Source organism: Aethalodelphis obliquidens, unplaced genomic scaffold, assembly GCF_003676395.1.
Source record: "Aethalodelphis obliquidens isolate GAN/ISIS:26980383/991018 unplaced genomic scaffold, ASM367639v1 scaffold32, whole genome shotgun sequence".
NCBI lineage: Eukaryota > Metazoa > Chordata > Mammalia > Artiodactyla > Delphinidae > Aethalodelphis > Aethalodelphis obliquidens.
In genome coordinates this window covers 21,738,108-21,752,002 of record NW_020837976.1, presented here as the reverse complement: position 1 = coordinate 21,752,002, position 13,895 = coordinate 21,738,108, and positions in this window count along the sequence as shown.

Genomic DNA, 13,895 nt, shown 5'->3' with positions numbered 1-13,895 from the left:
AAATCTTATGTCCTGTCACTTGCATGACTCTAGAGACTGAGTTCAAGTTAGCATCTCAAGCCCTTGAAACTTACCACTACTTAGTTATGGATATATCAACTTAGGGTAAAATTACAATGACTATATACTTTCATAGCCTACTCCTGAAGAAATATAGTACTGTTTACTTCCTTTGCCTTCAGACTCTCCTTTCTGAAAATACTAAAAAATTTACAGCATACACCTGCATAAACAACCAAATATATTTTTCCTGAAATAGATTATTTCTTACTTGTTCCATCTAAACTTCTTTTTGACAGAGAAAGTCTTTTCCCTTATTTGTTTGGTTTTATTAGCTGATCTAGGATAAATTTAAACTTATCCCCCACTAGTAAGATGAGATTCACATTTGCTTATTATGCAGAGAGAGTAATATGTAAATCTCAGTTTATAACAAAAGTGTGTTCTTTAACAAAACAGCATTGTCAAAGAACACATTACTAACACAGACAGGAAATTTGGGCAAGCTTTTAGTTTTTTCTTGTAAATAATTCACAGTTTAGAGATTTAAAGTGGTGAATTATAAAATTAGGATTATCCAACTTGACATGTATACTATGCATATTAAATAATTACATTTTTACTTATAACATAGTATACCAATTGAGAGGTTGTAGGCCCAGAAGAATTTATTTTATATTTAAAAACTTCCTTTTCTATTTGTCAAGAGCCAAAAATTTAACAAGTATGAATGTATGAATAGATTGATATCAAGAACTAACATAATTTAAAGTGTGGAAAGTCTTTGGGAAATTGTGATGAGATAGATCTCTGGGTCACAGTGGACAAAGAACTAAATATGATTCATTCGTGTAGGAAAACTCCAAAATGATGTACGTAAAATGTTAACAGTGGTTTTGTTGTGGTTTTGTTTATTTTTCTGGGTAACAGAATGATTTTTTCTTCCACTTCATTTTACCTGTCTGTATTTGATAGGTATAATGTAGTGAATACATGTTGCACATGTTGCATTTGTAACATTTTTCGATATGTATATTCCTATTCCCATTTTCTAAATTGTTTTGGGTTCGTTATTATAGGTCTTTTCCTTCTCTTGTGTTTCTTGTCTAGAGAAGTTCCTTTAGCATTTGTTGTAAAGCTGGTTTGGTGGTGCTGAACTCTCTCAGCTTTTGCTTGTCTGTAAAGGTTTTAATTTCTCCATCAAATCTGAATGAGACCCTTGCTGGTTAGAGTAGTCTTGGTTGCAGGTTTTTCTTCTTCATCACTTTCAGTATGTCCTGCCACTCCCTTCTGGCTTGCAGGGTTTCTGCTGAGAGATCAGCTGTTAACCTTATGGGGATTCCCTTGTGTGTTATTAGTTGTTTTTCCCTTGCTGCTTTTAATATGTTTTCTCTGTATTTAATTTTTGACAGTTTGATTAATATGTGTCTTGGCCTATTTCTCCTTGGATTTATCCTGTATGGGACTCTCTGTGCTTCCTGGACTTGATTAACTATTTCCTTTCCCATATTAGGGAAGTTTTCAACTATAATCTCTTCAAATATTTTCTCAGTCCCTTTCTTTTTCTCTTCTTCTTCTGGAAGCCCTATAATTTGAATGTTGGTGCGTTTAATGTTGTCCCAGAGGTCTCTGAGACTGTCCTCAGTTCTTTTCATTCTTTTTTCTTTATACTACTCTGCAGTAGTTATTTCCACTATTTTATCTTCCAGGTCACTTATCCGTTCTTCTGCCTCAGTTATTCTGCTATTGATCCCATCTAGAGTACTTTTAATTTCATTTATTGTGTTGTTCATCGTTGCTTGTTTCATCTTTATTTCTTCTAGGTCCTTGTTAACTGTTTCTTGCATTTTGTCCATTCTATTTCCAAGATTTTGGATCATCCTTACTATCATTATTCTGAATTATTTTTCAGGTAGACTGCCTCTTTCCTCTTCATTTGTTAGGTCTGGTGCATTTTTATCTTACTCCTTTATCTGCTGTGTGATTTTCTGTCTTCTCATTTTGCTTATCTTACTCTGTTTGGGGTCTCCTTTTTGCAGGCTGCGGGTTCGTAGTTCCCGCTGTTTTTGATGTCTGTCTCCAGTGGCTAAGTTTGGTTCAGTGGGTTGTGTAGGCTTCCTGGTGGAGGGGATTAGTGCCTGTGTTCTGGTGGATGAGGCTGGATCTTGTCTCTCTAGTGGGCAGGTTCGTCTGGTGGTGTGTTTTGTGGTGTCTGTGGACTTACTATGATTTTAGGCAGCCTCTCTGCTAATGGGTGGGGTTGTGTTCCTGTTTTGCTAGTTGTTTGGCATAGGTTGTCCAGCACTGTAGCTTGTTGGTCATTGAGTGAAGCTGGGTGCTGGTGTTAAGATGGAGGTCTCTGGGAGATTTTCGCCGTTTGATATTATGTGGAGCTGGGAGGTCTCTTGTTGACCAGTGTCCTGAAGTTGGCTCTCCCACCTCAGAGGCAGAGCCCTGACTCCTGGCTGGAGCACCAAGAGCCTTTCATCTACACGGCTCCTCAATTTGGGATGATTCATTGTCTATTCAGCTATTCCACAGATGCAGGGTACATCAAGTTGATTGTGGAGCTTTAATCCGCTGTTTCTGAGGCTGCTGGGAGAGAGTTCCCTTTCTCTTCTTTGTTCTCACAACTCACAGGGGCTCAGCTTTGGATTTGGCCCTGCCTCTGCGTGTAGGTCGCTGGAGGGCGTCTGTTTTTTGCTCAGACAGGACAGGGTTAAAGGAGCCGCTGATTCGGGGGCTCTGGCGCACTCAGGCCTGGGGGGGGGGGCGGGGGGAGGGAGGGGCACTGCGTGCGGGGCGGGCCTGCGGCGGCAGAGGCCGGTGTGACGTTGCACCAGCTTGAGGCCTGCCGTGCGTTCTCCCGGGGAAGTTGTCCTTGGATCCTGGGAACCTGGCAGTGGCGGGCTGCACAGGCTTCCCGGAAGAGGGGTGGGGATAGTGACCTGTGCTCGCACACAGGCCCCTCGGTGGCGGCAGCAGCAGCCTTAGCATCTCCCGCCTGCTCCTGGGGTCCGTGCTTTTAGCCGTGGCTCGCACCCATCTCTGGGTTTCACGCTTTTAGCCGCCTCTCGCGCCTGTCTCTGGAGTTCCTTTAAGCAGCGCTCTTAAACCCCTCTCCTTGCGCACCAGGAAACAAAGAGGGAAGAAAAAGCCTCTTGCCTCTTTGGCAGGTTCAGACTTTTCCCCGGACTCCCTCCCGGCTAGCTGTGGTGCACTAACCCCTGCAGGCTGTGTTCACGCAGCCAACCCCAGTCCTCTCCCTGCGCTCCAACCGAAACCCGAGCCTCAGCTCGCAGCCCCGCCCGCCCCGGTGGGTGAGCAGACAAGCCTCTCGGGCTGGTGAGTGCCGGTCGGCACCGATCCTCTGTGCGGGAATCTCCCTGCTTTGCCCTCCGCACCCCTGTTGCTGTGCACTCCTCCGCAGCTCCGAAGCTCCACCTTCCGCCTCCTGCAGTCTCCGCCCGCGAAGGGGCTTCCTAGTGTGTGGAAACTTCCTCCTTCACAGCTCCCTCCCACTGGTGCAGGTGCCGTCCCTATTCTTTTGTCTCTTTTTTTTTCTTTTGCCCTACCCAGGTACGTGGGGAGTTTCTTGCCTTTTGGGAGGTCTGAGGTCTTCTGCCAGCGTTCAGTGGGTGTTCTGTAGGAGTTGTTCCACGTGTAGATGTATTTCTGGTGTATCTGTGGGGAGGAAGTTGATCTCCGCGTCTTACTCTTCCGCCATCTTCAAGGTCCCCCTCTGTAACATTTTTAAAGGAAAGTCTGTTATTAACAATATCTTGATGATGAAGATTATTGAGCATGACATTGTAATTTTACTTTTACTGAAATTGTTAGTATAGAAATTTTGGAAGATTTTTGGGTTTGGTGGTCAAAGTATAACTTTCTTCCAGAAAGAAAGAATGGCAGAACTTTTTTGCAGCTATATCTATGGCCCTATTATTAAAAGAGACACATATTAGGTGTCCATTAACTTATTAGTTTATTAACCTTAGATTTATTACTTTTTGGTCAAGCTATGTTTAAAAGATATCAAAGAACTATTAATAGCTGATAATTAGCTCCTTGAATTGGCAGGACTCTAGAGTATTCTGTAGATATATTTTAAACTTCTTTCTGACTCTTATTTCTAAATTAGGGTCAATAAGGCATATTTGTAAAGATGGTAATGTATTTATGACAGTATTCTTTTTAATTTCCATACTCATCTATCTTTTCATACCTGTGCTTCCATTTCTCCACTTCCATTGCCCTACTTCTCTTGGTTGAGGACAATAATTATAGCCTCCTTACTAGCCACTCCCCACCCTCAACACTCCGTTTTTTCTCCTTTTCAATCACATTGATGCCATATTAAACTTATTAAACGATGAATTTCTAGCTTAGATTTCAAATGACTCTATGAATTACCTCCTTAAATGCTTTCAAATTAATTACTCCTAAATCTCTCTAATGAACTGTATACTCGGTCTGAAATGAACTATTCATCTTTTCCCATACATCCCCTCATCTGCATCTGTGTACATAAAGCAAAGTGCTTTGCACAAGCTGGCCCAGAGAAGGTGCTCAGAAAATGCTCTCATTTCTATCTTTCGTTGTCCATATTCTCTCTATACTTACCACGATCAAGAGTCCTGAGAGGGCTTTCCTGGTGGCGCAGTGGTTGAGACTCCGCCTGCCGATGTAGGGGACTCGGGCTCGTGTCCCGTTCCTGGAGGATCCCACATGCCGCGGAGCGACTGGGCCCATGAGCCATGGCCGCTGAGCCTGCGCGTCCGGAGCCTGTGCTCCGCAACGGGAGAGGCCACAGCAGTGAGAGGCCTGCGTACCGCAAAAAAAAAAAAAAAAAGTCCTGAGAAAAATGTCGCTGCATTTAGGGAAACTTTCCTAAAGTATCCTAACTGGAGTTCATCTGTCCCCCTTTTTGATGGTCATAGAACTTGGTGGTATTATTCATAACTCTTATATTTTATATGCTGTGGCATAGTGATTTCTGTATTTCTCTTTATTGAACTGAATGCCCCTTAAATTCATATGGTCTCAGTATCACCAATATTGCCTAATATATACTTCCACATAGTAAGTGCTCAATAAATACCTGTTTAATTAAGGAGTAAAACCTGTAGCCTCTTGGAGATCCTTAGTGGGTTCCCTTATTAAACTAAACAGTAATCCTTTTCCTGACATTTTCTTGTCACAATTGAAAGATCATTCTTTTGAAATTGTGGTCTCAGGAAAGGTAATTTAAAACTTATCACCCAAAACTAAAATTCTGACTTTAGGGGGAAAAATTCTGTTTTAGTTCTATATTTACAAATATGTGTACCCAAATATTAACAACCTTTTCCATATTCTCTATATAATGACCACTCTGAAGGGTCCTAGTCTGGCAGAAAGAGAAGTGAGAGGCAAATCAGATTTATATTTCAGGGAAATATACCCAAAAGTTTAACTTCCTTGGACTGTTGTAGAAAGCTGTTATAAGGCCTTCACAATATGCTAAAATATTCCTTTCCCAGAAAGACAAATTTAACAGTGATTCTACCTGCCAATACTTCATTTCATTCACTTCCAAAAATGAGTTGGTAAATGTAAGATGTTTGGGGAAGTACTGATCAAATTTCCTCAGAAGGATTTTTACTGTAAAACTAAGTGTTCTAACTTTTATATTCAAATATTTTTAGTTTCTTGTCTGTCACCTATGTATGAACAAGTCTTTATATTAAAAAATATTTTGGCAAAATAATACTTTATCTTTTAAAAAAATTATTATGGCCATAAAAGCCAAAATTTCCTATTGGATTATAATCAGCAAAAATGTTATGTTCCTTAGGGAAATGATTTCATTGATTAATAACTATTTACCATTTTTGTATTGTTCTGCAAATCCCCACCCCCATCTTCCACATTGAAACTTATCTGCCATGACTCATTGTCCTAAAATCTTAGTTTGGAAACTTAAAACAATGTAAAATTAGTCTTGTATTGTTTCCCCAGTGAAACACTGGGCCACTTCTTCATAATCACTAGGGTCTTTATTTTATAAGCAAAACTCTAAGCACTGGGCTTATAAAAACCCAGACCTATACAATTTCTAGAAGTAGATATTGTGAATCTGTAATTTAATAAGCTCCAGAGATTTATTCATGCCAAACCTTGAGAACTGCAGATTTAATAGGTTAGTTCTCTTGAAGAATAGTGACATTTTAAAAACTATTTTAAAATGACCAATTTCTCTTTTTTGAGGTAACGTAAAATTAGTATGTAAGTTTCAGGTGTACAACACAACATTATATTTAGACATCTGTATACATTATAAAGTGATCCAACTTCTAAAGGCAGTGCTAACTAATGTTAAAAATATTAGCTCAAGCTACAACTGTTCTGAAGGGGTCCTGCATTGCTTTTCAGGGGCTGACTTGTTCCTTACAAATACTAGCCACCATCTCCATTGCTAGGATGGCTGCTTCTGTTCTACAGCCATGTGAGACTCCTTTTATAAGGAGAAATCAGGAGTTTGGAGATAAAGATACCAATTTGAATATTCTTTGGTTGTAGAAAAACAGTTGGAGCTGGAAAGTCTGCTTGCTCCTTGGTAAGAATTAACTGTGGAAGACAAGTAGGTAGAAATAAAGAAGACATGGGAAGAGTAAAATAAAAGGTACAAGATCACATTTGCTTATACCATTTTATTTGGTTACTTCAAGTGGTTTCAATTACACAATTTAATTCTTCATTCATTAAACTACTTTTTTTTTTTACATTGACGTTGCATATTCTTAAATCAACAAAACAATAAACTGGTGGTATTTCCTTCAGGGATCTCTGAGTACAATGAAAAGGCAGGGAATCTATGTACAATTTGGATAATTAACATTGATCTTCCATGCCATAATGTAAAGAGAAGTTTATGCCATTTTGCTTAGGTGAGAAAAGAGTAATTTCCAGGTGCTAGCATAAAGAAAATGATGACCCAAATCTGAACAAATTAACAGAGAATCTCTGCCTTTTATTCCTCTGATCATTATTGCCAGCAACTCATTGCATGCCAGCACACTGATATGTGTTGGGCATGTATTAAGAGTTATGAACAGTAGTGCAGTAAAGATACTACAGTAAATATAGGTAAACAGTTCATGAGTTACCAAGCAAATGAATTTTACAAGTTGCAACAGTAATAAATAGGAAACAAACAGGTATAAACAGTGATAACAGTGAAAACTAATTCAGAGATTGTGGTCAGAAAAGACTTTTTCTGACAAGGTCTGCTTTAAGTGTGGAGAGTAGATTATATACTTTGTTGTTCTTATATAACTATGTGCTCTTAAATTAGCATGCATATTTTGTATACTTTATTTACTTGTATATGATATGTTTCAGAAATAACAAGTTGATACAATGGTTAAAATTTTCCAGACATTTTTTACTATTGTCATTTAAAACCCAAAGCACATAACATGATATATAGAAATGGCTCTTTTTGATGAGCACTCTAATTTCTCCTCCATTATGTTATTGTTCATACCCTTCCCCCATGTCATAATGACCACTTGCATTTCCCAACTGTATTATTTTATGACTGTGTGCATTTGTAGGTCTTTTAACTTTATATGGAGGAGTGGCCCTACCTTATCCTGGTCACCCCTATCCTAAGCTTTCTAGCTAACTTGTATTTGTTCCATAATCCTCAGCTAAAATGTCTCCTTCATTTTGCCTCCCTCTTTTTTATTAGATTTATTGATTCCTATAGTATCTCATACAAATCTCTACTTAACAGTTTTTTTTACATACATTATGTTCAATTGTTGCTTTTCTTTTTTGCTTCTCCTACAAAAATGTGACTTCTTGAAAAGAACAATTGTCCATTCTCTGGATTGCCAGCATAATCCACAGTAATTGGCTTAGGGTAGTTCTCCAATAAATGTCAGGTAAATGAAGTTAGTGATTAATTGACTACACAATTGCTATTTAATTCCTGTTTTCTCATGTCACATCAGACTGGTTAAAAATAAGAAACTCTTCTGAGAAGATGGGGTATTTCCATATTCCTCATGTTAAGTACAACCAAAAATTCTGGACATTCAATACAAAACAAACACAAGAAGATGCTGAAAGGTGGAGAGCAGTTGACATGGTGATGAGTTCCCTTGGTTTTCTTTTTGTTGCATATATACTGTACTTGGAACTGAAGGAGCCAGCAACCTGGAAACAGAAATAGACATAGACAAATAAAGCCCCTTAAAAATCCAGCTCTCTTTAGAGAAAGAATGAGGAAAGCAGCAGCTTAGCAAGACAGAAAACTTTTAGATAAAAATTTGGATACAAGTTTATTTTAGGTAAATAATGATATTACTTCAGACAAACTCAACCCCCCAAATTGTGACCCTAACTCTAGCAAAAGCTGAGTGGGAAACTAAGTCTTCCATTCTTGTCACCCTATACCAAAATACCTAGATCCCTGTTGGAACAGTATCAGAGAAGGTCAACTCAGGCACCTGGCCTTTCATTCTCATTAGCCAGTAATGGGTCCCCCTTGAGCAATTCCAGTGGAGACCATGTCAAGTATCTAGGCTTTGATTCCCATCCATCAGTAACAAGGTGGCCCTCATCCACCACACTGGAGTGGTGCCATCCCTCACCCACCCCACTGGGGAGGTACAAAAGGAGGCCTAGTGGAGGGTCAGGACTTTCTACTTCCCAATGGTAAAAGGTCATGTCTTCCATGGTGTCAGGGGAGGTCAAGTGGAGGGCAATAAGGCAGCCTTCCTACTCCTCATAGCCAGGGAAGTACCACTGGAAGCCTAGTGGGATCTAGAACTCCCACAGCCATCAAAGAGTGATGAGGGTGCTTCCTCAGCTGTGTGTCATAAAAGGTGTTGGAATGGAAAACCTTTGCTGGGGCAATGCTATGAAAAGCCAACTAAAACAGAAGTTTTAATAAGAACCAGGATCTCCTCACATAATACCCAAAGTGTCCATCTTTTAAATGAAAAGCCTTTATTTTGCTAAAAAACAGGAAGATCTCAAACTGAATGCAAAAAAAGTCTAAATTATATATATATATATATATAAATCAGGTAAGCCACAGGAAGATGGGAAGAAATAGAGATAGAAAGCAGACAGAAAAAAACTGAAAACAAAAAATAAAATGGCAAATTTACTTATATTAAAAATAAATACACCAATTAAAGGAGCTATAAACTACTATAGATAATATAAATAATGGTATATTGTACAATTATTGTGCAATGGTATATTGTACAGCACAGAGAATACAGATATTTTATAATAACTATAAATGGAGTATAATGTTTAAAATTGTGAATCACTATGTTGTACACCTGAAACTTACATAATATTGTAAATAAACTACACCTCAATATACAAAAGATAGAGATTGACAGAGTGTATTAAAAATATCACCCACATATATTCTGTTTATAAGAAACATACCAATGCAATCTATAAGCAGATCAAAAGTAAAATATGTATCTCAAGTAAATTTTAATTTAAAAAACCAGAATGTTTATATTAGTATCAGATAGAGTAGACTTCAGAGCAAAGAAAATTACTACAGACAGAGATGTATGTTATACAATGATATGTATTAATATACTAAGAAGACTTTACAATTTTGAATGTATGTACCCCCAAATAGAACTGCAAAATATGTGAGCAAAAACTGATAGAACTGAAAGGAGATATAGAAAGATCAACAATTATAGTTAGAAACATCAATACCCCTTTCTCATCAATTGATAAAATGAGACCGAAAATCCACAAGGATTTGAAGAACTCAACAACACCATCAATCAACAGTATTTCATTGACATTTATAGAACACTTCATCCAACAAGAGCAGACTATACATTTTTTTCAAGTGCCTATGGAATAATATATACCAAGTTTGACCATATATAGGGTTATAAAATAAATCTCAATAAAATTAAAAGAATTGAAATTATATAGATTGTGTCCTAAAACTATACTGATATCAAACAAATATCAGTAACAGAAAAATAATAAAAAATATTTTAATACTTGAAAAATAAACAACAAACTTCTAAATAATCATGAGCCAAAGAGGAAACTTCAAGGGAAATTAAAAAAAAATACATTGAACTGAATTGAAAATGAAAATTGAACATATTATAATTTGTGAGAGATAGCTAAAACAATACTGAGAGGAAAATTACAACACTAAATGAATCATTAGAAAAAAGGAATGTCCCAAATGTATAATCTAACCTCCCACCTCAAGAACTTAGAAAAATAAGACCAAAAGAAAGGTAATAAATATCAATGAAATTAAAAAATAAAACAACAGAAAAAATCAATAAAACAAAGGCTATTTCATGAAATGATGAATACAATTGATAAACTTCTAGTAAGTCTGACAAAGAAAATAATCTACCACAACTACCAATAGGCAATTTGAATAGTCATATAAATACTAAGGAACTTGGTTTTACAGTTTAAAAACTCCCCCCAAAGAGAAATATCTAGACTGAAATGGTTTCAATGAAGAATTCAACCAAACATTTAAAATACCATAAGAAGAATTAACATCAAATATGTAAATAGAAGTGGATGGGACACCTCTCAATTTAGTTTATGAAACTAGGATTACACTGATACCAAACCCAGGTGAGGATGTACAAAAAATGAAAACTAAAGAACAATATTCCTGATTTGGGGCAAGATGGCAAAGTAGGAGGAACCTGTGCTCACCTTCTCCCATGGGTGCACCAAAATTACAATGGTTTACAGAGTACTATCAAGAGAAAAAACTGAAGACTAGCAGAAAAGATTTTCCACAACTAAAGATATAAAGAAGGAACAATGACATGGGTAGGAGGGGAGGAGATGCAGTAGCATCAAGACCCACATCCCTTGGTAGGCAACCCACAAATGGGAGAATAATCACAATTGCAGAGGTTTTCCCCAAATAGTAAGGGGTCCAAGCCCCACATTGTGATCCACAGGCCAGGAGTCTTGCACAGGGAAGCCAAGCCACCAAAATAATTGGTTTTGAAGGCCAGCAGGGTTTGTGTATGGGAGGCCTGGATGACTGTAGGAAACAGAACATCTGCTCTTAAAGGGCAAACACAAAATCTTACACACTCAGTGCAAAGGCAGCAATATGAAAGGAGTCTGGGTCAGACCCACTTGCTGATCTTGGAGACTCTTCAAACAGAGGCAGGAGGCAATTGACATTCCTCCAGGGAATTTTTGTGATCTTATTCTACCACAAGGACACTGGTACTAACAAGTGCCATATTGGAGTCCTCCCTTTAAACTGTTAGTGGTTGAGACCTGGTCCTGCCCAAAAGCCAGTAGGCACCAGTTCTAGGTTTCCCTCAGGCTGAGTAGCCAACTTCATGGGGACAAAGCCCCATCTACCAGTGGGCCAGCACAAACCTGGGATCCTGGACCCCTCAGCCAATCATGCTGGAACAAGGCCCCAGTGACCAGCAGGCTGGCACCAGCCCCCAGAACCCCCCAGGCACAGGACCCACAACCAGCTGCCCTGAGACCTGGCTCCACCTATAAGCAGGCAGGCACCAGCCCCAGGATATCCAGGTCAAACTGCCAGCCATGCCAGGAAAGAGCACTACCTAATACCAGGATGGTATCAGCCTGGAGACTCCATGGGCCATGCAGCCAGCCATGTCAGGACCAGACCTTTCTCACCTGCAGCCAGCAGCCTCTGAAAAGGCAGGACCTGGCAGCCAACAGAGCTAAGGCCAGCCCTTCCTACCAGCATTCCCACAGTAGTTGACCTCAGTAAAACAGAAGGTCCCACTCAGTCCACTTAGGGTGCACCCTTAAGCATACAGCTATGGTTGTCAGGGGGGAGTGTGCTGCTGGGCCCCACAGGAAGTCTTCTACTTAAGATCACTTCTCCAAGATCTGTAAATGTAACCAACCAACCTAACACATACAAATAAACACAGAGAATTAGACAAAATGAGGTGACAAAGGAATATGTTTCAAATGAAGGAAAAGGATAAAAATGCCATAAGAAGGACTATTCGAGGTGGAAATAAGCAGTCTACTCAATAAAGAGTTCAACACAATAATCATAAAGATGTTCAATGTATTTGGGAGAAGAACACAGTAAGAAGTTTAACAAGAGCTAAAAATATAAAGAAGAACCACACAGAACCTGAAAAATACAAGAACTGAACATTTAAGAATACACTATAAGGAAACAACAGTAGATTAGATGATACAGAGGAATGGATAAGTAAAGTGGAAGACAAAGCAGTGGAAATCACTCAAGCTGAACAGAAAACAGAATAAAGAATTCTTAAAAATGAGGACAATTTAAGAGACCTCTGAGACAATATCAATAGTACTAACATTTGCATTATAGGGATCCCAGTAGAAGAAGAGAGAAAGAAAGAGGCAGAGAACTTATTTGAAAGGATAATAGCTGAAAACTTCCCTAACCTGGGAAAGGAAACAACATCCAGGTCCAGGAAGCACAGAAGGTCCCAAACAAAATAAACTCAAAGGGGTCCACACCAAGATCTATTATAACTAAAATGGCAAAAATTAAAGAAAAACAAAATTTTAAAAACAGCAAAAGAAAAGCAATTAGTTACATTGAAGGGAAGCCCCATAAGACTTTCGGCTAATGTTTTAACAGAAACTTACAGGCTGGAAGAGAGTGGAATTATATATTCAAAGTGTTGAAAGGAAAAAAACCTACAATGGAGAATACCTACCCAGCAAGGTTATCATTCAGAAGTAAAGGACAGATAAAGAGTTTTATAGACAAGCAAAGCTAAAAGAGTTCAGCATCACCAAATCAGCTTTTACAAGATATGTTAAAGGGACTTCTCCAAGTAAAAAGGAAAAGGCCACAACTAGGAATATAAAAATTATGAAGGAGACTCACTTCAGATATAAAAAACTGAAAGTGAGGGGATGGAAAAAGGTATTCTGTTCAAATGGCAAAATATTTTCAACATCATTAGCCAAATGATGAAAATTAACAAAACAATAAGATATCACTACACTCCTATCAGAATGACTAAAATGACTAATCATAACACCACTGAATGCCAATGAGGATGCTGTGAAAGTGAATCACATTTACTTGGGAACATAAAATTACACATCACTCTGGAAAAGTTTGGCAGTTTTTAAAATAAATTGAGCATGTACCTAGTATAACATCCATTGCCTACTGATGGCAATGATGAAAGCACCAGCATGAAATAATTTCTCATTTCTCACCTAATCCTAGTGGAAAATGTTCCATCTTCATGCTTTTTCCAAGGCAAGCTGATAATTTTGCCAAATAGAATAAAAGGTCTTCTCCATTGTATCACATAGTCTTTCATTGTCCTATAAAGCAGTATTGCCTTGTCCTATAAAGTTATAGAGATTTTAAGGTTTCCTTTAATTGTTATAATTTTTAATGTACTAAATCCCTACTACCACCCAAGTAAATTCTTAACAGGATTTCAAGGGCTTTCTGCTACACCATAGCCCAAGTTTTACATTACACTACTCCCAGAATGGCCAATTCTGCCACTCTTCCTTTTTCTTCGATCAAGGCCTATGCTCCCTAGCAGCTCTATCCTTGTGTTTCCTTTCATAATCTATGTGGGAATGTGAAACCAGCCCTGACCACATGCCAAGACCAATAAGAACAAGGGTAAACATGCTTTTGCCTCCACTTTGTATTACCTTATACAAAGTGGCCATGCCACAGAGAATTGCCACTATAATATAAAGGACTAAACTTGTTCCTTTGTGATACACTCTTGAATTTTACTCCATTAAGGAGCAAGGAGTTTCTGTTTACTTCTGACAAGTATAAAACCAAGACTGGATGGCAGCAGCATTAATTACTAAGTAACCAATACCCAGAATTA